Consider the following 26445-nt stretch of genomic DNA (forward strand, 5'->3'; position numbering starts at 1 on the left):
GAGACAAGGGCAGGGCTGATTAGGAAGGCAGAGTGAGCATCTTGGGGTATTGAAGTAGAAGTTAAGTTGGATTAAGGTAAACCAGAGCTAAGCCAAGGGATTTACTAAACTGAGGAGCTTGGATTTTGGTCTGTGTACACTGGGAAACCATTGAAGGTTTTGGAGAAGGGGAGTTCTAAGGACCGTTCTGGGTTTAAAAGGATGTTTCTGATGGCAAAATGTGGGATTGATTAGAGAAGATGAGACAAGAGGTAACGAAAGCAGTTCCTTGGCTGCTGTGATGCTACTTTAGTGGATACTAATAATGAGGACTCAAACTAGCCATGCTATGGGGGTAGGAAAAAAAGATTTCTCTCAAAAGTAGTGTTCTTAAGATTTTTTTCACCTGAGTGGGTGACGCATGAAGAGATGAAACAGAATCCTGAGGTCGGGTGGACTGTAATGCCATTAATTAAGCTGCAGCGACAAGAGAAAGGGCAGGTTTGCTGCAGACAGGAGCCTACCCAGACCAAATGGAGGGTACTGGAGCTCCAGAAAGTCCGGGAAGATTTGGAGCCACATGCACAGAAGTAAAAGTCAAAGCCACTGAAATAAATGAGAACAGTGAGTGGGAAGAAGCCCTGGGAATGGATATATACCTAAGAGAAAAAACAATAGAACTGATGAAGTGCTGGCAGAAGGAAGGAAGGGAGCAAGAAAGCATGGAGACGTGCTTGTCTTTCAAGAGAGAGTTTCAAGAAAGTGCCGATGATGGGGGAGGTGGTGTAGCAGAGCAGTTAAGAGTCTAGAGCCACGAGTCAGAAAGATTTGCTACAGAATCTCTGTATTAATATTTGTATGACTGTCAGCAGGTAATATTATCTTCACCTGTAGAGTGAAGGCAATCTTATAACCTGTCTCATAAGGCTATTGCAAAGGATAAATGAGAAATAATCATCTTAAAAGGCTTCTCATTTTGCGTGGCAAATAGCAAGCAATCGACATTATCTGCTATGATCAACAGCACTACCGAGCTTCAGGGAGTTTGCAAAGAATGAGGGAGAAGGGGATGTAAGTTTTGCTTCTCTGGAAGGCAAGGCAAAAATTACAAACCTGTAGGATTTACTCTTAGATGTGGGGCTTTTCAAGTCTTCTTGCAATACAGGCATCTTTATAATTCTTATCTGTAGAATATTTGGGCGCGGTGTGTGTGTGTGTGTGTGTGTATAAAAATATTTAATTCTAAATTGGTTTGATAATTTATATGAAAAGAGACTCCAAGGAAAATATCAAGAAGGCTACTATTTCTTCTGGAAAGACTTATGAAAAAAATGCCTCCAAGAAATGAATCAAAGGCAGATACATGTTAATTTTGTTTCCTTTCATTGTTGAAAATTAGTGGTACTTTATCACAGTGTATTATGCTTGTTTATATTTCTTTAAAACAAATAAATAATTTAGATTCTGATCACGATTTGAACTTAAGCCAGTTGGCTTATGAAACCAGCCATTAAATCAACAAAGACCAGATGTCTCTGAATTTTAATGTTCAAGTGGAATGTAAAATATTAAGAATCATTTAGCATTTTGATTTATCCTTTGATAGTGTAATCAAATTAATGTTTTAAAAATTACCTATAGAATTGGAAAGGAGATTGTGAAGTATCAGATACAATCTCAAAAGTTTTAGCATGATTTTGAAAAATGTATTTTAAATGTCCTTGAATGTTAGGAAAGCCATTTTGCTTGGAATAGAGCAGTGAGTATAATCGGCTACACGGCACAACACACACGTAATCCATAACACATGTGTTATGGGTACAGATTCCCTTTTAGAGTGAATGCCCATACAGCATCCTGAACTGGTAGAGAGCTTTCAGCTTTTCCACCCATTCTGTGATTTCTGCAAAGTAAACACAACTGCTTAGTTACGTCTTTTTGTTTGTGTCCACGGTTTATTCCAGGAGAGCTAAGTGGCTGACTTTCCTCCAAGGCACCAACGTCCTTCCTCCAGAGCCACAAGCCCTAGTTTCATTCTTCTGGATGAAGAAGATATAAACAAAAGCTATTTTTAACTTCCTCCTTTGCTACCCTCTCAAGGCCCGATAGCAGACCCTACCTTTGATTACTGGTGCGGGTCTACTCTGGTCATCGAATATTATACAATAAACTGTTTACATAGCAGCCCTTTTTACAGGTTTTAAATCTTCCCTAGCTGCCAGTTTCTGAAGCAGAGCCTGCCAGCTGGCAGACAGAGAGGTGCTTGTGTTCTAGTTGATTGAGGTAATTAACAGCCCAAACTGTCAGAAGGTGACAGCAGGCAAAGACTTTTTGCCCTGGGGTCACAGCTGGCTCCAACAACTTGCTCCTGATTTACCAGTAAAACTAATAATGTAAGGAATATTGGTATTAACTTATAAAATCAAGGGTCAAGCTGAAATTCTGGTCTGTACCCCACATTCACTGGCAGCAAATTAGCGATCAGGTCTTGCGGTTACTCTGTCTTGTAGTGACTCTGCCCTCTTAAACGACCCCTGCGAAAATCAGCACGTGCCTGTTGGGGGCAACACTATGTGGATTTTGGTCCACTTAAAGAAGCAAAGTGGTGTCTTTCACTTTGATTTCTTTCCGTAAGTGTCGCTCTTAATAGGATATAGTTTTTTTGTTGTTGGTTTTCTTTTTTCTTCCATTTTTATAGGAGTCTAGTTGATTTACAGTGTTGTGTTAGCTTCAGGTGTACAGCAGAGTGAATCAGTTATACATATACATATATCCACCCTTATTTTTAGATTCTTTTCCCACAGAGGCCATTACAGAGTATTGAGTGGAGTTCCCTGTGCTACACAGCAGGTTCTTATTAATTATTTATTCCTCCCCCCCAGATATAATTTTTTTTCATGTTTAAGAAAATCAAACCATCAGGCATTAGCAGATCATGCTTAGAGCAGGTATGTATGTACATATGTATGCATGTACGTATGTATTTTTGGTATAGAGTTTAGTTTTTATTGTTGTGTGTTTGGCTAGGTGCAGATATTAGATGATCAGCATTAGAAAATACTTATACTTAATTTTGCTTTGCAGTTCAGATCGAGCAATACTCTTATTCGTAGTGCTATATTTTCCTCTGGTGAGCCTAGGTCAGAAGTGGAGGTGGAGGATGCAGGGGGACAGACTAGATGGATGGATAGATGGAGAGATAGACAGACAGACAGATAGATCCAGATATATATCCTAAGCCTATTTTTTAAAATGATACTGATCTGTAAGGTATGATCGTTATTATCAGAGACTTTTCAAAATTTTAAGAGAAAAATGCAGGGCCTTGCTCATTTGAATTGAATCTTACCTTCCCAAATTTTATTCTACCTTTCTAGCAAAGGTCATGTCTGCTGTTCCAGGGGATAGAAACAATGACCACTTCACGTAGAAATTTTCTTTCCCCCATAAATTGCTAGAGGCTGTGTGCCATCATGAACTTATGACTTATCTAAACAATAATCATTAGATTTGTTTATTTATTCATAAAATAAATAAAAACAACTTTGGGAACTTATGAGAGAAATTACATGAATATGAAAGTTTAGCTTTTCTGAAAGTGAGTCTTGTGCCTGTGGTCTCACAGAGATTTTTAAATGCGTTTCCAAACAAATGGGCTCCTTTGAATTTCAGTCCAGTCTCTGGTCTCAGGCATTCAGAAGACTGAGTGTGGAAATCCAGAATAAGAAACTTAACAGGTTACCTTGTTGAATCTCCTTATCTTTGACATCTGAATAAAGTAAAAAGCTAAGGTGGATCAAGTGAGTACGTTTTTGGTTTTTTTTTTTTTACATATTTATTTATTTGGCTGTGTTGGGTCTTTGTTGCAGCAGGCGGGCTCTTTTGTTGCAGCATGTGGGCTTTTCTCTAGTTGTGGCGTGTGGATTTTTTCTCTCTCTAGTTGTGGTGCGTGGGCTTAGTTGCCCTGTGACATGTGGGATCTTAGTTCCCCCACCAGGGATCAAACCCTCATCCCCTGTGCTGGAAAGCGGATTCTTTACCACTGGACCACCCGGGAAGTCCCAAGTGAGTAAGTTTTTAAACCAACTAATTTGTTGACTACGGATTAGAACGTTGTGCAAGAACACTGAGAGAGAAAAATAACTAAGATATCGTTTCTATTGTCGAAGAAGTTTAGTGTCTAGGTGGGGAGAGAAAGATTAAATCATAAAAATAAATAAGAATGTTATGATCTAAGATGTGCCACGAGGCTTGCAGGGTAATGAGTCAGTGAGAAAAGACTGGGAGGTAGGTGAGATGGGATGTTCTGGGGATGGTGGCAAACCAGCTGGAAAGATGCATAGGTTACAGGTAGATGTGTCAGGTAATGTGAAATTCTAAGGAGCTTGCAATTTATTCTATGAGAATGACACACCATTGAAGGTGGATGAGTTGGGAGTAATATGATCACAGGGATATTTTAGGAAGGTCATTTTAAGGAAAAATTTGAGGAAGACTGGAACAGTGATTCTCAAAATGAATTTTTACCTGAACTTGAAGAACTATCTCACTCTGGTCATGGTGGGTTGGTTGTCATGTGTCCTAGGGGTGCTCCTTGCTGACTGTTGAAATCATTGGTGTAGAGGAAGAAGAGGTTTCCATTAAAAGTTAAAGTGGAGGAAGAAAGTGAGAAGGATCTTGACTAGAGGATGGAGACAATGGAAAATAGGAATAAAATTCAAGGGATGAACATGAGTCACTTGAAAGAAGAATCTAAAGGAATAGCTCAAGTCTGAAAATAGCTTAGAAGATGGAATGAAAACCTGAAATTTACTGTGACAAGTAGACAAAGGGAGATTGTTATAGACGTTCAATGATTGATGATCTGGTTCTTTGATACACTAAATGCTGTTGCTTATCTTGTGCCTCTTGGAGAACCAATTAGAACCTGCTATGATATATTCATTGAATTGCTCTCTAATGGTCATATTCTCACCATGAAATTCTATGGCCAGATTATGAATGGGCTTGAAGAACCACCCAATGGTTTTCAGCAGAAGGATGTATTAGTACTTGTAGCAGATTCCCCTGGATGCAGGAAGCAGATGGTATTAGAGAGACATCAGTAGTTGTGTGGAGATCATTTAGGAGCTTAATGGGACCCTGATGGGAAAAGATAGTTCTGGAGTCGACCTAAGTGATAGTAATGGAAGATGCACGGATGGAGATATTAAATAGGTTAGGACTTGCTTCCCCCCTCCCCCAGCCCTGGCCCCACCCCAGATGTGGAGGGGAAGAATGGAAAAAAGGCTTTCAGCTTGGGCACCTGGCTGGACGGTGGTGCGTTCACTACTGAATACACCAGTTAATGATAATGTATAGAAAAGCAAGAACACAAAATTTTAGTGTTTTGATAAAATGTATGAGGTACGTGATTATTTGGGCAGCCATTGGGAGCCAAGATAGCTTAATTATAACACGTTCACATCTAATACATAAGTCTACCAGGTCCTAGGGTTTATTTCGGCCTGAGATGTTTTCCCTAACAGTGTCACTTAATAATAGGACATATAGGGAAAGGACCAGACACAGATGTCCACTGGAATCCCACAGCCTGCAAACTGTCTTTCACATCTCTAATCTCCTAACACTTTTTTAGTTTATAATCTCCAATAATAGCCCTCCCTCAAGGATCTCTCTGAAAGTTTATTGGGGATTATCTTTGCAGAATTAGAATTGCCCAATATTGTGTTAATTTATGGTTTGACAAACATGTCAAAATAAATATCAGCTTTTACAACTGGGCTAAAGAGGCAGTTTTCTGTTTAAAAAGCTAGGCTCTTCAGTCACCATTCACCGGCACTTATCAGATACCGTATTTGTTTAGCTCATACTTTATTGAGAATGTTCATCTTTGTGACTCAGTCTAGACTGTTGTAATTTGCTCTTCATTAGAATTATTTAGAAAATGCAGTAAGTAAAGAAGATAATTGTTCAGCTATTTAATGTGCTTTCATATAGAGCAGTGGTTCCAAATAGTTCTATAATAAGATTTCTTTATATAACTTTTTATATTCTCTAAACATTTCAAGTTTTAAAATTTTCTATTAAGCTTCATTATCAAGTTATAACTTTTTTCACTTTTTATCAGAGTTTCTGATGAACGCAAAATTACCAACGTTACCCAATGGGTCCATAAATTTCCAGTCTAAATTAAAGAAACGTGACATGAGGGTTAGTCTGCGAAACGTCATCTTAGGTAAATGTAATATTTCACTTAAAAGATATTAACAGTGACTCATCAGCTTTTATCAGTTAGGATCCAATTTGGTCGAATTTAACAAGGCCCAAAATAAGAGTGGCTTAAAATCGGTTTATTTCTCTTTAGCCTAAAATCCCAAAGTAAGGATTCTAGGGCTGGCATGACAGCTCTGCTCCACGCAGCTCTGAGGGAACCATAGCACTCCAGCATCATCCCCAGGTGTGGTAGGCTGATAATGACCTTCAAGGACATCACGCCCTAACCTGGGACCTTAAATGTTACCTTATTTAGGAAGAGAGTCTTTTTAGATGTGATTAAGTGAAGGATCTTGAGATGGGGGAGATTATGTAGGATTATTCATATGTGGGTCCTAAATGCCAGCACGTGTATCCTTGTAAATGGAGGTAGAGGGAGATCACACACACACACACACACACACACACACACACACACACACACACACACACAGAGGAGAAGGTAATGCGAAAACAGAGCAGAGAGAGGTTTGAAGATTTTGGCCTTGGAGGCTGGAGTAATGTGGCCACAGCATTCCATTCTAAGTTTTGAATTCAAAGAGTAGATTCTTCCCTAGAACCTCTGGAAGGAGTGTGGTTCCAGACACCTTGATTTGGACTTCTAGTCTCCAGAACTGTGAGAGAATAAATTTCTGTTGTTTCAAGTCACCAAGTTTGTGACTTGTAATTAGTTACAGCAGACACGGAGCACAAATACACTAGGATATGGTATATATTCTCATGGTTCAAGATAAGCAAACATCTCATTCATCTTCTAACCAAAGATGTGTAGAAAGAGAAATGTATATATTCATTGACTCACTTATTCATTCAACAAATATGTATGGAGAACCTGTTATATGGCAGGCACTGTCCTGGATGTTTGGAATACACCCATGGAAAACAAAAAGACTCCTTTCTTCTTGGAGCATGTTTTCTAGCAGGGGAAGACAAATGAAGATAAATCATAAAAAGCAAATTATATATCATATTAGAAGGTGAAAACTTCAATGGAAAAAATAAAACCTATAGCACAGTAAAAAGAATTGAGAGGGTCATTTTAAAAGCTGGGCAAGCTGCAGTTTAAAATAGATTGGTCATGGTAGTCCTCACCTCATTGAAAAGGTGGGATTTGAGAGGGTAAAAGTTAACCAGAAGAGCTCTCCAGGAAGAAGAAGTGTATAGAGCAAGGATTTTGAGATATGAAGATGCCTCACATGTTTTGGAAACAGCAAAAAGGCCAGTATGATGATGGAAGACAGTAAAAATGGTGGATGAGGTCAGTATGGGAAGGAGGGGACCATTAAGTAGCATCCTCTAAGTTATAGTAAGGTCTTTGATTATTCAGTTGGGCAGCTATTGGAAGGTATGAGCTGAAAAGTGACATGATCTAATTATTAAAAGGATCATTCTACCTGCATTGTTGAGGATAGACTGCAGGGGATCAGGGTAGGCTCAGAGAGACCTATTAGGGGGATTATTGTGGCAATCTGGGCAAGATCTAACAGTGGTTCAGATTACAGTTGTACAGTACAGATGGAGGGAAATGATTAATTTCTGGAGAAATCTTGAGGAAGTTAACAGATTCTCAGGAGATTGACTAGGAGGTCTGAGGGGAAAAAGAGAAATGAAAGATGACTCCAAAGATTTGAGGTTGACCAACTGATAATATTACCAAGTAAGATGATACTACAGAGTAGATGAGGTTGGTAGGTGAGGATTTGGTGGGGTGGGGGTAGGTGGCCAGGGTTTCAATAGTGTTTGAGCTATTAGCCATCTGTACAGTGATGCGAAGTGTGCATCTGAATATATGAATCTGGGCGAGAGGTCTGCCAGGGAGACTTCTGCTTCCTGCGATAACATACTAGCTTATTTCAAAGCAGTACTCTTACCAAGAATAACTAGAAAATCTGGGCAAATTTTTAAAATAATTGTTTGAAGGTATTGATAAGCTCCCAAAGCAGCAAAGATTTGAGAGAATTCCTTCAGACAGAAGTGAAATGATTCTGATGGGAGCGTGGAGATGCATTAATTAAAACATTAGAAACAGTGAGTTTTGACATGTTTTCTGAGAATTCAACAGAACGGAGAAAAGAAATGAGATGGTAACTGGCAAGGTAAGTGGGGTCAGAAGAAGATTCTTTTAAAAATGGATGAAATAGAATATAAATTGGTGCAGCCACTATGGAGAACAGTATGGAGGTTCCTTAAAAAACTAAAACTAGAACTACCATATGATCCTGCAATTCCATTCCTGGGCATATATCCGAAAAAAACTCTAATCTGAAAAGATACCTGCACACTTATGTTCATAGCAGCACTATTTACAATAGCCAAGACATGGAAGCCACCTAAGTGTCCATTGGCAGATGAATGGATAAAGAAGATGTGGTACATATATACAATGGAATACTACTTAGCCATAAAAAATAATGAAATAATGCCATTTGCAGCAACATGGATGGACCTAGAGATTATCATACTAAGTAAAGTAAGTCAAAGACAAATATCATGTCACTTATATGTAGAATTTTAAAAAATGACACAAATGAACTTATTTACAACACAGAAAAAGACTCACAGACATAGAAAACTAACTTGTGGTAACCAAAGGGGAAAGTGGGGGAGGGATAAATTAGGAGTTTGGGGTTAACATATACACACTACTGTATATAAAATAGGTAAACAACAAGGACCTACTGTATAGCACAGGGTATTATACTCAATATCTCATAATAACCTATAGTGAGAAAGAATCTGAAAGAGAATATATATATGGATAACTGAATCACTTTGCTGTACACCTGACACTAACATAACATTGTAAATCAACTGTGCTTCAATAAAATAAATATATAAATAAAAATGGGTGAAATATAATCACGGTCGTATTCTTTTGAAAATAATCAAGTAGAAAGGAAAAGTATCGATGATTTAGGACAGACAGGGGGAGGATGATTGGCATGAAGTCCTGCAGAAGGCAGGGGAAGTGGGATCACCGCCCACGTGGAGCAATTGGCAAGAATGACAGACATTAAGGAGGTTCCTGAGCGCTGCACATAACACGTTCCTTCACACCATTGACCAGAACTTCAACGTGTGACCACATCTACTGACTGTAAGAGAGATGGAGAGTGTGGATCCTCATTCTTATTGGCTATCTGCCTCTGCCCAGCTTTTTTTTTTTCTTTTTTAATTATTGAGGAAGGAGCAGCAGACATAAGTTTAAGTGGGGAGGGGTGAGGGGAGCACACATGCTGCTGTTTTGTCAACTACTACAGTATTAAGGCTTGGAGGGTCTACAGACAGATATTTAGCTTTCTGGTATCAAATGATAATTCATCTAGCTGAGATGGGTTTTTTTTGTTTTGTTTCGTTTTTTTGCGGTACGTGGGAGCACAGGCTCCGGACGCGCAGGCTCAGCGGCCATGGCTCACGGGCCCAGCCGCTCCGCGACATGTGGGATCTTCCCAGACTGGGGCACGAACCCGTGTCCCCTGCATCGGCAGGCGGACTCTCAACCACTGCGCCACCAGGGAAGCCCTAGCTGAGATGGTTTTAATAAATTATGATAAACTCGAGTTGAAGGGAATTAGCAGGTATTTAATTATGTCAATCCTTTGATAAGGTATTTAATTATGTCAATCCTTTGATAAGGTATTTAATTATGTCAATCCTTTGATAAGGTATTTAATTATGTCAATCCTTTGATAAGTTATCCCATCAGGCAGGCCTTATGTTGCTTATTTAATTGATGGGTAAACTGAAGTTCAGACTGGTTAATAATTACTTGAATTTACATAGTCAATAATGCCAGATATAAACTTAGGTCTATCCAGCCTGAATACACTATTTCCACAGCCTTTAGGTACCTTGGAACTATATCTTTAAAATAATCCCTGTCCTCCAGCATTTTCATTTCATGACGTATGTAAGTCAAATCATTATGCTGTACATCAATTGTACCTCAATAAAAATGAAAGAAGAAAAAGAAAACAGACACAGTTAAGAGAGTACTACATATAGAATGGATAGACAGCAAGGTCCTACTGTATAGCACAGGGAACTGTATTCAATATCTTGTGATAAACCGTAATGGAAAATAATATGAAAAAGAATGTATATATATGTATAACTGAGTCACTTTGCTGTACAGCAGTAATTAATACATTGTAATTCAACTATACTTTAATAAAAAATAAATTTAAAGAAAAAGAGAGAGTACTACAGAAATTTCCAGGTGACAAAATATTTTAGCTGTTTCAATATCCTGACAGAAATTCATGCTGCTTTAAGAATATTTGTGCAGTGATTAAGCCTTAACCCAGCCAAAACATTTAATTAGTTGCGAAACGATAGATGCCATTACAAGGATGGCATTTCTTGTGCCAGAGATTCAGCGTGAAATTGTTCCCTCAGTCTAAAAAGAATATATTCATTCCTATGAGATATCATTATTATTTTAATTTGTTAATATGCCTTCAACTTTACTAATGCTTCCCTTGTCACAATCTCTTCTTTCATTGTGCTTTTACTTCAGAAAAAAAATAATTTCTTAGTGTAGAAACATGTTTTGATTATTTTCTTTGTGATAGAAATTTAAAGCATTTATTAGAAGTATTAGCTATTATGTGGCTATTTAGTAGTTGATGACTATTCCCACTACAAAGTTTAAACTTTGCTGTCTTAAGTAAATTTGTGAGTGGAAAAGTAGCTTCAAGAAGTTAGTCATCTATTTTCTAAATTTTGATGCATGAACATAACATAATGGTGAGAAACTTAAAGCTTTCCTACTAAGATGAGGAATAAAGCAAGGATGTCCCCCCACACCCCCCTTTTTAACATCATATTGGAAGTTCTAGCTAATGCAGTAAGACAAGAAAAGGAAATAAAATGTATATGGATTGGGAGGTAAGTAAGTAACAAAACTGTCTTTGTTTGCAGATGGCATGATCATCCATGTTGAAAATCTGGCTTTCCCAGATTCAAATCCAGTCATGATATTCCATTTATTGCTCCCCGTTATCTTCAGATGAAGACATACCAGACTCTTCCAGACTCTTTAAGACTTTGTCTCAGCCTTCCTCTCTAGTGTTATCTTTCCTATTCCATATCCTAGCTCCCTATACTTCAGCTGTTCCAAACTTCTTTCAGAACCCCGAACATGCAATACTGTATTCTCACCTTCGAGCACGCTTGTGTTGGGCCTTGGAATACCCTTACTTTGGTCCTTCATTTGGATACTCTCCACGTATCCCTCAAGACTTAGCTCAGGCATCACCTCCAAGACACTCCCTTTGAAGGTCAGCCTTAATCAGAATCTCCTCACAGGTTCTCCCCTAATAGCACTGGACTCTCTCTGCTCAAGTCTCACCACATTACACTCTGTTGTAGTTATCAGTTTATGCGCCTGCCTCTGTACTTTCCTCAGTAACTAGAAGCGTCTTGAGAGCAGGGATTTTTCTTAATCATCTTTATATCCTTGGCCACGGCATCGTTCCTGGATATAGGTTATAATCAAGGTTAATCATATGAATAAATGATCAAGTGACTAAGTAAAAACATTTCCAAACTCACTTTGAAAATATTTCTTACGTGTATCTTTCCTCTCTTTACCCACTGGCATTTTTCATTTCAGTTTTTATCCATTACAAATGGAACTCTGTAATGATGCCTAAGAAATTTCTTTGAATATAAGGTCCCTTCCCTCTTTCCTTTATTTTGTTCTATAAACACACACACACACACACACACACACACACACACACACACACTCCTCTTCTACTTCTATCCTGAAGACTATTATACTAGACTTTCTTAAACACTGCTGTCTCTATTCACTCCCTTGATCATTTTTTTGCCAGTAAAGCTCCACTAATTCAGATTATGTTCATTTACCTCATCCATGAAATGTTCCCTCACTATTCTAGCTCTGAGATTTGAAATCCTTCAGCTGAATTCCTTCAGTTTTTGTTGTGCGCACCTCAAATTTTGCCATAAATGAATGTACAACATGGATTACAGTCCGAACAAGATTATGAATCTCTTGGGAGAAAAGATTGCATTTTATATGTTTACACCCTCTACAGAATAGAATCTTGAATTGAGAACATAGTAGGTGCTCAGCAAATACTTAGTGATTGATTCCATGGTATTTGTTTGGAATTATTTATTGGCATTTTCAAGAAAATATTCTTAGACACAAATTGGATGCTCACACATTAAGATGTTTCATCTTTTTTCAGTAGGACCTTGTGGATTTCTGCATTTTTGTTTACACTACACTTTTGTGTTCATCTCCAGGTATCTGTGCAGATGTTTGGTTAGAATCTTACTGTGTTAAGATCTTAAGATGTAAGGCTAAAGAACAAAAAGTTAAGCACCTAGTGTAGAATGATCCCTGGGTCTTATTCCAGCTGAATAACCTCAGGCAAGTTACTGAATTTCAAAGCCTCAGTTTCCTTATCTGTAAAGTAGAGAAAATGAGTTCCTATTTCATAGACTATTGGGAGAATTAAAAGACAAGGAGCATCTGTCAACTTCAAAGAAAAGAGCTGTGGAGCGGGGCTTCCCTGGTGGCGCAGTGGTTAAGAATCCTCCTGTCAATGCAGTGGACATGGGTTCGAGCCCTGGTCCGGGAAGATCCCACATGCTGCAGAGCAACTAAGCCTGTGTGCCACGACTACTGAAGCCCATGTGCCTAGAGCCCATGTTCCACAACAAGAGAAGCCACCGCAATGAGAAGCCTGTGCACCACAACGAAGAGTAGCCCCCGCTTGCTGCAACTACAGAAAGCCCGTGCCCAGCAACGAAGACCCAACACAGCTAAAACTAAATAAAATAAAATAAATTAATTAAAAAAACAATTAATTAGAACTGTGGAGAGTGAATTGTATATCCAGCAAAACTATCCTTTAGGAATGAAAACACTCTTCTATGAATGGAAACAAAAAAGAATTTGTTACTAGCAGATCACCCTTAAAGAAAGGCTAAAGGAAGTTCTTCAGATGAAAAGGAGAAGATGAGTGAAAAAATCATGGAGCATCAGAAAGAAAGAACCATGGAAAGAACAGAGATATGGGCAAATATAATAGACTCTTATTCCTCATGTGTTTTACAAGTATACAATGTCCCTTTTTTGTCCATTATGCTGTTTTTAATTTTAATTTAATTGCCTTTTAAATTTAATTTTATTAATAACAACAACAAAAAAGACATGGAGCATCTAAAATATTTAGCATAGTGCCTGACACAGAACAAAAGTGCTTGATATACACTGATTTTTATTATAAAAAAGATTCGGGGCTTCCCTGGTGGCGCAGTGGTTGAGAGTCTGCCTGCCGATGCAGGGGACACGGGTTCATGCCCCGGTCCGGGAAGATCCCACATGCTGCGGAGCAGCTAGGCCCGTGAGCCATGGCTGCTGAGCCTGTGCATCCGGAGCCTGTGCTCCGCAACGGGAGAGGCCACAACGGGGAGAGGCCACAACGGGGAGAGGCCTGCGTACCGCAAAAAAAAAAAAAAGATTTGACGATCAAGTCCAAACTTCTATAAGGCAAATAAGATCTAGAGAGTCATATGACTTGCTGAAGACCACTAGTTTATGAGAGAAATGGCCTGGAAAAAACACAGGTCTCCTGACACTGAATCTAATGTGTCTTCTAATTCCTTATTGCTTTGCAGTCTGACTAGAGTCTGAGGATTCTCTGAGGGCCTTGTGAGTGTGTTCTACTCTCTTTTATTATAGATGTGTATCACTCTGGGAGAGTTTGACATGCATAATTTTGGAATTAAAAGAATAAAACAAAAATATTTATTTCATCATAGCCAGTTCCTTTGTTTTTCAAAGGGACCTACAGAATATGTTTTTACATGTACATTGATGCAAATTTCATTTAAATTTACCCTGAACTGAGTTGTAATCATATTTTCGGAAATGTTAACATTGTTCTGGGTTAAGTACAGTGGTATTTTTATCTTATGGGAGCTTATTGCTTTATTTCAGAGGTTTGTTTTTTTTTTTCATTCTACTTTGAGTTTAAGAATGCTCATAATTTTCCTCTTCAAAATAGATCCTACAGGCAATTTTAAAGAACACTTTTTCAAAATATAAAAAGCATGCCTGACTCCATTTTATGTTTGTGTTTAAATGATGGAAAGCAAGGAAATTCATTACAGACTAGTTTCCAAGGCAGGGGTGGGGTGGGAGTGGGTAGTGATCTGCAATAAACTTTTAATAGAACTTTGAAGGTAAAACTGTACTATTTATCGGGAAGGATACTTTTCCGTATTTTTATGAATATTCAGCTATAACAATAATGATTTGTTTGGCTCCTTTAGAATCACAGGTCTTTTGAGAGTAAGAAAGATTGCCCCAGAGAGAGATGAATCAACTCTCGTGCATTGGTAAGAAATGAATCCCAATTCCTTCTTGTTTTTTTTTCCTTCCAAAAAAATTGTATAAATGAGGAAGTAGTGCCAAGGGCCTATTAGTAATAGTTATTTCCTAATTGCAGCGGGAAGCATCCTGCCTGTTTAAATAAATATTGTTAACTCTGACCTCTCACTTTGCCAGGACAGATAAGGCCATTGTTTGGCCTATATGGAGCACATACAGTATACACAGCGTGGAGAGAAGCAGGAAAACAGGAAACAATAAATCAGAAATTAGAGCCCTGATTGTTGTAGCTAATTACATCAGGCTTCTGCTTAATTTCTCACTCTGTCATTCTAACCTGATTTTCTTGCCAACAGACTGCAAATTGCTGGTGTCACGTACATTCAGCAAACAATAATCCTTAGTTACTGTGACTGACAAATGAATGAGCAGAAGATAGTTTATTATGCAAGGATGAACTGAGACATTCTCCAGATACCTGCCTGGATGCTTTTTTAATTCACTTACCTAGATGTGCTGCATGATACATTTCTCCAGGAGCGGAGATTTTGGCATCAAGACAGCTTAATTAGATTTGTGGCTTGGTTTGATAATAGTGAACAAGAAGAAAAGATGGTCCTGCGAAAGGAAGGGAGGAAAGAGGTTGGCTTGGACAAAGAAAGAGATAAAGTGGTAACTTAGCTATTTAAGTCAAATCTGAAAATAATACGTTTAGGGTGAGTGAGATTAGTCAGCACATTATTGAATGCTAATCTTGTCTACACATAAATGTGGTGAGCTAACTTAGTATTTTCAACCCATTATGGCTTGATAACTGAAATTCTAAATCACGTGTGTTAAGAAAGAATGATAAAAGTGAGACGTTCTTATTCAAAATTAATTGTTGAATTACTCCCAGATTCTACTTCTGTATGTAGATTATACATGTCAATTCAATTTTCCAGGATCCCAGTCCAGTGTTGTTTACACAGTCTAAAATCAACTTTCCTTTCCTCTAACGATTTTACAAAATTTACATGGCTTCCATGCTTTACACAACTGTGCTAGAGCCCCTGAAGATGGAATATGGAAGAACTAATTGAGGAGAATTTTCACTCTGTTGTTATTTCATAAATTTTCATATTCTGGGTATATTTTCTACCTTTATAGTAGTGTTTGCTTATTAGATCATCCAACTGCTGAGAGGATCCAGAGCTGGCAACCTACTTCGCCCAGGCTCTCTGCTTCTTTGGTGCTTAATAAAAAATTATATTATTTTGTTTAACTGAAAGTACTGTGTATGCTAGCTATTTAGAATGAAACTGGTTTTTGGCTTAAAATAAAATTTACTTCAGCCCATTTCCCATGGGCTCTGCTTTTACCACTGTCTTGCTTTGGTGTCATTTTCAGGGGAAGAGAAAGTGAACTCAACACAGGGAAGTGGGGGGGGATCGCAACAGACCCTTCCCCAAGCCACAAAGGATGTGGCAGAGCAGCGGGGTCCCGTTTTTGGAAACCACTGTTTCACTTGGTAAAGCAAGGGTCAGAGTCAACTATTTATTTAAATATGGAGGTGATGTCTTACTTGCCAATGATGAAGTTGGAATGTAGGCCAATTGAGCATCCCGGAAATTGGTCAAAGGGCCAAAAAATAGAGTAGAATGGGCCAACATAGGTGCTGGTCCAAAGAAGAGAGGGAGAAGAATATTTTATTCTTAGTGTCTTTGAATATTTCTTCTGTATAATGTGTTTAAACCTCTCTGAACCCCAAGCTGACTTTCTAAGAGTCCATCTTAATATTTTTTTTCTTTTATCCATGTTTTCAGGCATATGTGATAAATATGTGTTAAACACCCCTTGTGTGACTGTTGTTCCCTGCAGGGGAGAAAGCTTAATATAGGAGAAATGAATCACAAAGTCATTGCTCTCAAAAGCAGTTTAAGGAGGCACACTTGAATTTCTAAAAGATGCATTAAATATCACAAACCGGAACATAATCTTCTAGATACCTAAATGTGTGGTATTGACAGTTAGGACTGTGGAATTTAAAGGGACCGAATTTTTCAGAGAAGGCTTAAGGGATATAATTTGGCATGAACTTGGAAGGATAAGTAGCATTTGGATAGCTAGAGAGAAAGGAGGAGGCATTTTAAGCAAGGAAATTTTTTTTTCTTTCTTTCTTTCTTTCTTTTTTATTGAAGTATCTAATTTCAGAACATTTTCATCACCCACAAAGAAATCCTGTACCCATTAGCAGTCACTTTCGTTTTCTTTTTTAATTTTATTGAACTATATAGTTGATTTACAATGTTGTGTTAATTTCTGCTGTACAGTGAAGTGACTTAGTTATACATATATATTCTTTTTCATATTCTTTTCCATTATGGTGTATCACAGGATATTGAATATAGTTCCCTGTGCTCTACAGTAGGACCTTGTTGTTTATCCATCCTATATATAAAAGCTTACATCTGCTAAACCCAAATTCCCACTCCATCCCTCTCCCAACCCCCTCCTGCTTGGCAACCACGAGTCTGTTTTCTATGTCTGAGAGTGTTTCTGTTTCATAGATAGGTTCATTTGTGTCATATTTTAGATTCCACATGTAAGTGATATATCATATGGTATTTGTCTCTCTTTGTGACTTACTTTGTATGATAATCTCTAGTTGTACCCATGTTGCTGCAAATGGCATTATTTCATTCTTTTTATGGCTGAGTAATATTCCATTGTATATATGTACCACATCTCCTTTATCCACTCCTCTGTCGATGGACGTTTAGGTTGTTTCCATGTCTTGGTTATTGTGAATAGTGCTAAGCAAGGAAAACTGATTAGAAGAAGTGGGTAAAAAACATGGCAAAACTGGAAATAGGGAAATGGGTGGTAAGGAGGGAAAGGGGGGAAGTGTGGTTGGATGGATAGAGAAAATGGGCCAGATATTGAGCATCACAGGAAGGGTTTAGACTTAGTGTTGCAGGTAATGAGACTTCTCAGGGATCCCAGATTAGGGAGAGGAGAGGCTGGAACGAGCATATCAAATTAGAAGACCATTCAAAGTATCTAAGTTTGATGTGAGGGTCTAGTCTAGGTGTTGATAGTGAGAGGAAAGCAAAACAAAACAAAACATGAACTCAAAAGCAGAGATTGGCAGACAGGATGAGATTCCATGGAGAAGATAAAGGGGAGGGTTGAGTCAAAAATGACAGATTTGCCACTTGGAAGAATTATCTTTGCTTTGGCAAGAATCGAAAATTTGGATAAATTGGGAGTTTGGGATTGGCAGACACACACTACTACAGGTAAAATAAATAAACAACAAGGTTCTATTGTATACCGCAGGGAAATATATTCAATACCTTGTAATAAAAAAAAAAGAAAGAAAATTTGGAAGAACAAGAGTTTAGATGGAAAGATGGAAGGGCATCAGTTTCCAAGGAGAGAAGGAGGAAGGGACAGAGTTCTTTAGCTGTCGTGAGTCTTCCAGATGCCTTATCGGTTACAGACACATGTATTAGCACAGACACACAGACTTGTCCGAGGACAGTGGGTGTGACAACTGCGTGAACTGTGTCACACCTGGAAAGGTTTGTTGAGGGGGAGATGACAACCTGATGAAACATTGCCAAATGCTGCCCCTTGAATACCAGAGACAGCACGATGTTCAGGACAGGGGAGGGCACATGTGTACAGAAGAAGCCACCACAAAGAACTGTGCCTTCTAGATGGAGATGCTTCTTAGACTCCCACTTCCTTATCAACTCTGGTCAACTCTAGTCTTCAAAGTGCCCCAGGATGGTGGTTCTTACATCTGTTCTGCTTGGGTTTGGTGAATTCTGCTGGTTGACTAGTATGTGACTGGTCTGTCTCCCACTTTGCTTTTACTTTAAATAGTAGGCTTTGGGGTCAAGTGTCTGACCTCAGCCCAGCCTCTCGTGATTGGCCTTGCAGCTCCTGAGTCACCGGTCTCCACTGGAAGGGACTCAACAGTTCAGAATAGTTATCGAGATAATCTTCCATTTCTCCCACTTCTTTGACACCTGAACCTCTACAACACTAGACAAAAAAGACTGATACTTCCACTGGTCCCTTTGCTTTTACTCTCTTCACCCCTCCCTGCCAGATGGCTTAGGGCCAAAAATCAAAGTGGAAGCATTTGCACTTTTTGCATTTGCCTCTATGACAATTTCACACTTTTGTGCAACAGAAAAGGGTATAAGGGTGAATTGCGTGACTTGATTGTTCCATGTGAATACAATAGGAAGAGCACAAGCATACATCCTTATCCAAGGCAGTTCATATTAACCCAGATCCCGTTTGGAGGTGCAGGGAGATTCTGAAGATTCACATCACTCCCCAAAGGAAAGCCATGCGTACCACCTTTGATCGTGACAGGAGGGATCCTTCTAAATGAAACCAAGATAAAATTCGAGGTTGAATTTTGTACATGAGCCAATCAGAGTTTTATGGAGCCCAAGGCTTTGTTTGCAATGTCCAATGAAGCTAAGACTTAAGGTAAGTCATTAATCTGGTTTTATTTTTTTATCCTGTTTAAAAGCCAGTGTTAACAGAACTTGTGTTAAGATCAATGTATTGGACCACACTTTGAAGGTAGAATGGTAGTCGATCAAGGCTGGTCCGAACTGACATTACGGGAAAACTTGTTTTATTCTCCCCCTTTCTTTCCCCATAGACTTTAAACTGTTCTCTCTCTATGCAATTTTCATTGGTGAATGCTTTGCTATAAATGGGGTGCTCTGTAAGAGTTCAAAATTTTGATTTTAATCATAATTCCCAGAATACTTAACTTTTAAAAGAGCCTCAGAATCTTCCCTTGTTCTTTTTAAACAAAATTTGTAATATTCTTGCTTTCTTGGACCCTGATGACATCATAAATGAGAATGTAACTGGAAGCGTATGCAACTCATTACTGCAGCTCTACCACACCTGTGCTGCACCATGTCTGTAACAGACTGGGCTGACTGCCCAAGCAAGCGCCTGTAAACGAGGTTGCTTCAGGCAAGATCCCGCTGGGGAGGAATACTGCTTTCTCTTTAAAAACTATTAGGTCTTGGGGCTTCCCTGGTGGCGCAGTGGTTAAGAATCCGCCTGCCAATGCAGGGGATATGGGTTCGAGCCACGGTCCGGGAAGATTCCACATACTGCAGAGCAACTAAGGCCGTGCACCACAACTAGTGAGCCCATGTGCCACAACTACTGAGCCTGCATGCCGCAACTACTGAGCCCACGTGCCACAACTACTGAAGCCCGTGCACCTAGAGCCCGTGCACCACAACAAGAGAAGCCACCGCAATGAGAAGCCTGCGCACTGCAACGAAGAGTAGCCCCTGCTCACAGCAACTAGAGAAAGCCCGTGCGCAGCAACGAAGACCCAACGCAGGCAAAAATAAAATAAATTTTAAAATATGTATATTAGTTCGCTGAGCTTCTTCCTGTAAGACCATAAGAACAGAAAGATAGACGCTAAAGGGAGAAAAGCACAATTTTGCTAAAATCCAGTTAATCCCCCTCATGAAAAAATATTAACAAGAGTTGTGATCTTTGTACTTTGCTGATTTATTCCAAGAGCAAAAAATCCCCTTAATTTTAAGCTTTGTGTCTGGAGATGTTAAAAGCATAAGTATTAGTATCTGGAGTTCAGCTGAGGGCTCTGGGGGCCTTCAGGATTCCCCTTATTCATCAGCTCCATCAACCACTTCCTCACCCCCTCAAGGCGCCCCCTATTTATCCATGTCATTGAAACAAAGCAGTGAACTTGCTATGCACACTGGCTTAAATACAATTACTAAAGGAAATTAATTTACAATCATATAGTCACCACAGAATCATTTCTAGGTAGGAATTCCAAAGCCATCACAGTCTAGAAAGGCAAACCCAAACTCAAAATGCAGGTCCCTGTGGACAGCATTTAGAACAGCAATGCAGGTCCCTGTGGACAGGTCCCATAGAACAGCAATCTCTGCAACAGTTCTTGCTGTTTCCCAGCCCAGCTCTCTTCACTGTCCCCATCTTCCTACTAACAGAAGTCCACTTTTATCCAAGGGGGCACACCCAACCACAGATCAGCTTCCTGGCCCCTTTTGCTGTTACAGATGCCGTGTGACACAGTTCTAGCCAATGGGAAGTTAATAGAAGTTTTTAGGGCTTCTTGGAGAATTATTTCAAAAGAGACAATCGACTTTGCTCTTTCTCATTTTCATACCTGGACAAAAAAATATAATGGTAGAGGTAGTCACCTTGTGACCGGAAGTGAGGGGTGTGGGGGACCAAAGCTCATGCTGACAGTGGCTGGACAGGAAGACAGGACAGGCTCAGGTCCCTGAAGGCATCTCGAGTCAAAACCATAAAGCTCTCTGTGCAGCTAAGCCTATTCCAGACGGGTATAGTTTCAGAACTGAATTTTTCAGTAATGCTACCAGACATGATAAAAAGCAATTCTGCATGTGTTTATGTTGAAGTACTAAATCTGTTCCTGGGATAAGATCATTAGTATTTATTGTATGCTTTTTAGATATCAGGCACCTGTTCTTAACGCCAATTCATTTCATCTTCATCGCTACACCAGCAGGCAAATGTCATGATGGGTCATTTTACAAAAGAAGAATCTGATGTTCAGAGAGGTTAAAAAAATTTCCCAAGGACACACAGCTCCTGTATCAGATCCCAAAGTCCATTCTCTTTCCACTGTACAATACTGCACATATCTACTATTACTGCTTCCTAAATTTTATTTTAAATATCTTTATGATGAGATACCTCAAAAATATAGAAAATTATAGAGGATAATATAGCTAACACCGTGAATTCACTCCCTAATACTAAAATTGATCAGCATTTGCCAAATTTGCTTCAAAAATTTCTAAGAAAATAAAATATAGATCTATTCAAATATAGATCTCTGTACCTCTCCTGTTACAGTTCCTTTTCTATATCTCTTCTGCCGCTCAGCACTAAACACTATCTTGAGGTCAATGTGTACGTTCCCTGCTATTTTCAATAATTTTGTCACACACATTTACAAACTCTCTAAGGCAGGGTTTTGTGTATTTTTAAAACAGTATATTGAATTTATAATTTTCCCCTCAACATTATGCTTTTGAGAATTAGGCATGTTGATACTTGAAGCTTGAGTTTTATCTACTATATTTTTCTTTATGTAAATGTACCAACATTTACTTACCCATCTGCCTATACTGATGGACATTTAAGAAGCTTCTAAAAGCTGCATCATAAACAGTTCTGCAATAAACACCTTGGATAAGTTTTGTTATACATATATCTGTGTTTCTCTGGAATATATACATAGCTAGTAGAACCCCTGGACCATAGGATACACCCATTAACTCTGCTAGATATTGCTAAATACCTCTTCAAGTGAGAGAAGTTTTCTCCACCTTCTTGCTGATACTTGCTTTGTTAGACTTTTCAAGGTCTTGCAGATCTGATGGGGTGTGAAATATTATGTCATTGTGATTGTTATTTGTATTTCCCTCTTTACTACCAAGGTTTAATATGTGTTAATATTAACCATTTGGACTTCTGCTTCTATTGTTTGTTCATACCACTTCCATATTTTTCTACTGGAATCTATGTCTTTTTATGCAGGAGGTTCTTTAAATGTGTTTGACACTATTTCTTTGGTTTGCATTGTTATGCATATGCATTGCATTGTGGTTTGTCATTTTACTTTATTTATAGGGTATGTTGTTTAAGAAAAAAGAGTTTTGACCTGCAATGGAGATAGATATAGCCAACTTTCCTCTTTTTTTGTGTGTATGTGGGTGTCTGTCTTGTCAAGAAATTCTCCCTAAAAGGAAAACCACACTGCTTTTCTCTGCTCACACACCACTTCTGATGTGGAATGTGTGAGGGGTTTTCCCACACCAGCCAATTCTCCAAATCTCCAGACACCAGCTGAGGGTTCTACAGGTCAATTTTGGCACTAACTAACTACCTGGACTTATCGCAAACCTTACAAGTGAAGGGCTCAATCCCACAAGACTGTCCCCCACTTTAAACGACAGCTGAAAGTCGCAGCCCTCTATAATTCTGACTGGCAGACTGTAAATCAGGGGTTCCTGTGACCCCTTCCTTGGGTTCAATGATTTGCTAGAATGGCTCACAGATAATTTGCTAGAATGGCCACTGTTACCGATTTATGTTAAAGAATATAACTTAGGAACAGCCAAATAGAAGAGCTGCATAGGGCGAGGTATATGGGAAGAGGTGTGGAGCTTCTGTGCTCTCTGGGTGCCCCTCCCTCTCAGCACTTCTTTGTATTCACCCAATTTCTTTGCTTACGGTTACGGGGCTTCATTACATAGGAATGATGGATTAAATCATCGGTCATTGGGTGATTGCTTCTACTCCAGCCCATCTATCCCCAGAGGTTGGAGGTGGGCCTGAAAGTTCCAAGCCTCTAATCTTGTGGTTGGTTTCCCTAGCAACCAGCCCCCATCCTGGGGGAGGTGGGGCTTTCCAAAAGTCACCTCTTTCATCCAAACTCAGGTGTGGATGAAAGGAGTTTGGTTTGGATGACAAAAGACATATCACTCTGAGCTATTTCAGGAACTGGAAAAAACACTAGTATTCTGACAAAAAATGCTTGTAAAACTCCTGTCACTTAGGAAATTACAAGGGTTTTAGGAGCTCTGGCCAGGAGCTGGGAACAAAGACTGAAATACATGTTTCTTAGATCAAAATATCACGCTCCCTGTTCCAAAATCATAGAGATATAATCCTATATTTTAATTTCTAGTGTCTGTTTATAAAAAGAACTTTTATAGTTTAATTTAGTCGAATCTATCAATCATTTTCTACATGATTTTTTTCTATATTTTAAGAAAGTCTTACCTACCCCATCATGAAGATGTTATCTAATACTTTTCTTCTCAAGGTATTATTGCTTTGTTTTCTATATTTAGATCTTTACTCCATCCGGAAATGATTTTTATGTAAGATCCAAGGTAAGGATCTAATTTTGCTTTATTTTACCATACAGATAAGAAATAATCTGAGTTTCTCTTTCGGTCTGTTCATTTACAATTTAGTTTGTTTCTCTCAGCAGCTACTGACCTTCTCTTAATTGCTCACCACTGAGATCTCCATTGTTTCCTGCAATAGCCTTACACATGACCCTCCCCATACTTTGTTCCAAATACAGTCTCCTTAAGCAGAGCTGTGTTGTGCTTTGTTTTCTTAATCTGTCTGTCCAGCTAGGCACAACTTCTGTGCCTGTACACTGGAACTGCAGCCAAGACAATGACCCTCTTTCCCCAAAGGATACTCTTGGTTTCTGAGAAGAGCTCTGGGTGGGGACAGTGGACATCAATCTCCTCAATTTGCTCCTCCTGGCATGGAATCTTCACCCTGGAAGTGAGCTTGGGAAGCATTTTAGGCTCAGTATTTTCCACTAGAGCTTCCTCTCTGTGAGTGGGAGTTGAGTTGAGTTGAGGAACGAAGACAGGTTCTCTTGTCCAAGCCTGCCTGGAATAGTACTTCTGCAAGACAGAACTGGGGGCTGGATATGAGAAGTGCTGGTGGCCAGCCCCTCCCTGGGTGAAACTATATCCCTGCATGGGGAGCAAGGTGGAAAGGTAGCCCTGCCTTCTTGGTGGCATGTGCCTGGAGAAGACCTTCCTTCACACTGAGCTGGGGAGAGGAGGTATAAGTGTGTCGTGGCTTAAATGCCACAGATTCTCACTGTTCTTATCAAGATTTAATAGATTTTCTTGAACAGATGTTTTTTCATTTGCTCTATGCCCTTAGGCAAGTTTCCAAAGACTTTAAATGTTTTTTTATAATCTTCAGTAGGTAAATCTTTTTGCTTGGGAGACTGTCCATCACACTTCTCACATCATCATTTTGGAAATACAGTTTTTAGATTGATTGACTTTGTCAGGTTAGGAAGCTGCAGCCTAGTCTAGTTCAGAACTTCAAAAAATCATTAATGAATGTTGAATTCTATCAACTTACTTTTCATATATTGAAATAAATAAATAGAAATGTAGATCTTATAATGTAGAAAAGAAGTTAACATTTCTAGAATAAATCCTTTTTAGTTATCATGGATTTTTAATATGCCATTGAATTTTATTTACTAAAATTTATTCATTTTGCATCTATATTTATAAATGAAATTGATCTGCAATGTTGTTTCCATGTGCAACCCTTTTTTCCGGGGATCCACATTATAATAGCTTCATAAAAAGACTGGGTAGCTCTCTTTCTGTTTTTCCTTTTCTTTCCTGAAACAGATGATATGAGGACATTTTTCTGTCCTTTGAAACTGCAGCAAAATTGACTTGGTGGTTATGCCTTGTGTCATTTTGGGTGAATTATATGTTTGACTATCCATTGGAATACAGTCACGGTTATTGGTTTATTAGAAATAAACTTCTTAACCACTTTTTCTAGTTTTCTATCTGTGTCCCCTGCTAATTTATTAAGTTGCAATTTTTATTCATTTATTTTAATCAAATTTTTGCTTTTATCAAATGTATTTAAGGCTATACACTTACCTATAATACTGCTTTAGTTAACATCTTGCAGATTTTTTACAACAGCAGATTCCACAAAAACCTAAGGGGCTGAGGTACAGGTTGAGAAAAACCTAGATGCAAGCTGCATGTAAATGGAAACAGGCTAGTTTCAGTGGTGCAGAGAGGAACACAGGAAGAAAAAAGAAGGAATTAAAGAGTGTCCATAAGACACTGCAGGGGAAGAAAGACTTGGGAAAAGCTAGAGAAGAATAATTTCTCCTAATTTGCCCTCCTTTCCTTATTGAGTCATATGCCAAATTTTCAGGTTTGGATTAAAAGAAATATTCTAAGTTTGGCAGCTCTCCGCTAGAAACTTGTATAAAATACACATTCTTTTCTGGTTTCCCACTACCTGCAAAAACGAATCTTAACTTTTCCATTGAGCACATACATAAAGTAAACAAATAAATAAAAGTTCAACTCTAATGGCTTTAATCTAATATTTTATTTCTCAGAGTATAATTGTTTTAGGTTTTAAATGGTCCTGTTAAACTATATATTAAAATAATGGAGAAATGATTTGGCAAAGATCATACAAAGAATGAGAGTTAGTACATTCACTGTATTCATTACATTAATACATTATGGAAAATTCATTCTTTTATGGTTCTTCCCCCCTCTTTTGCCTCTGAAATGTTTATATGGTAGGCAGAAGCATCATCGCTAGGGATAATTAGTTTGGTCTTTGGGAATGTTTCCCAGATAATAGTACGGTGCCCCAGAGACTAAAATGAGCAATGTATGCAACTCTTGAGTTCTAATTTAAGCCTAATCACTGTCACATTTGGATTCCTTGAGCAAATTACTTAATCCATCTCTGGGTCTCTCCAGAACACAAGGAGGACAATGCCTACTTTAAGACAATGTGAGATGTATTAGCAATTTGGTGATGATAAAATGCCTTGAAAATACAAAGCTGCTCTATTTAAATAAAGATTAAGAATGCAGAAAACAAAGGAAGAATCAAGCTTGGGAATAGGTTAGGAATAATTCCGGGAAAAGCCCCTCAAGAAGTGGAGGCTCCCTGCTTGGGCCTGTTTTGCACAGCAGCTAAGTCAATAGACCACCCTGTGAAGGGAAGACCAGCGGAGGGACACTGTGAATTTCACACTGGATAAGCACAGATTAATTTGGTTCAGGTGTTTCTTTTATACGCAGAGGGAGAACATTCCAGTGTCCTGTAGCCCTCCTATGCCTGAGGTGGTCTGTACTGAGGAAACACTGGGCTGTCATCTAAAACCTGTCAGGGTACCAGCTGGATGTAAAAGGTTT

The sequence above is a fragment of the Leucopleurus acutus genome, assembly GCF_964270905.1.
Source record: "Leucopleurus acutus genome assembly, chromosome: 7".
NCBI classification, from domain to species: domain Eukaryota; kingdom Metazoa; phylum Chordata; class Mammalia; order Artiodactyla; family Delphinidae; genus Leucopleurus; species Leucopleurus acutus.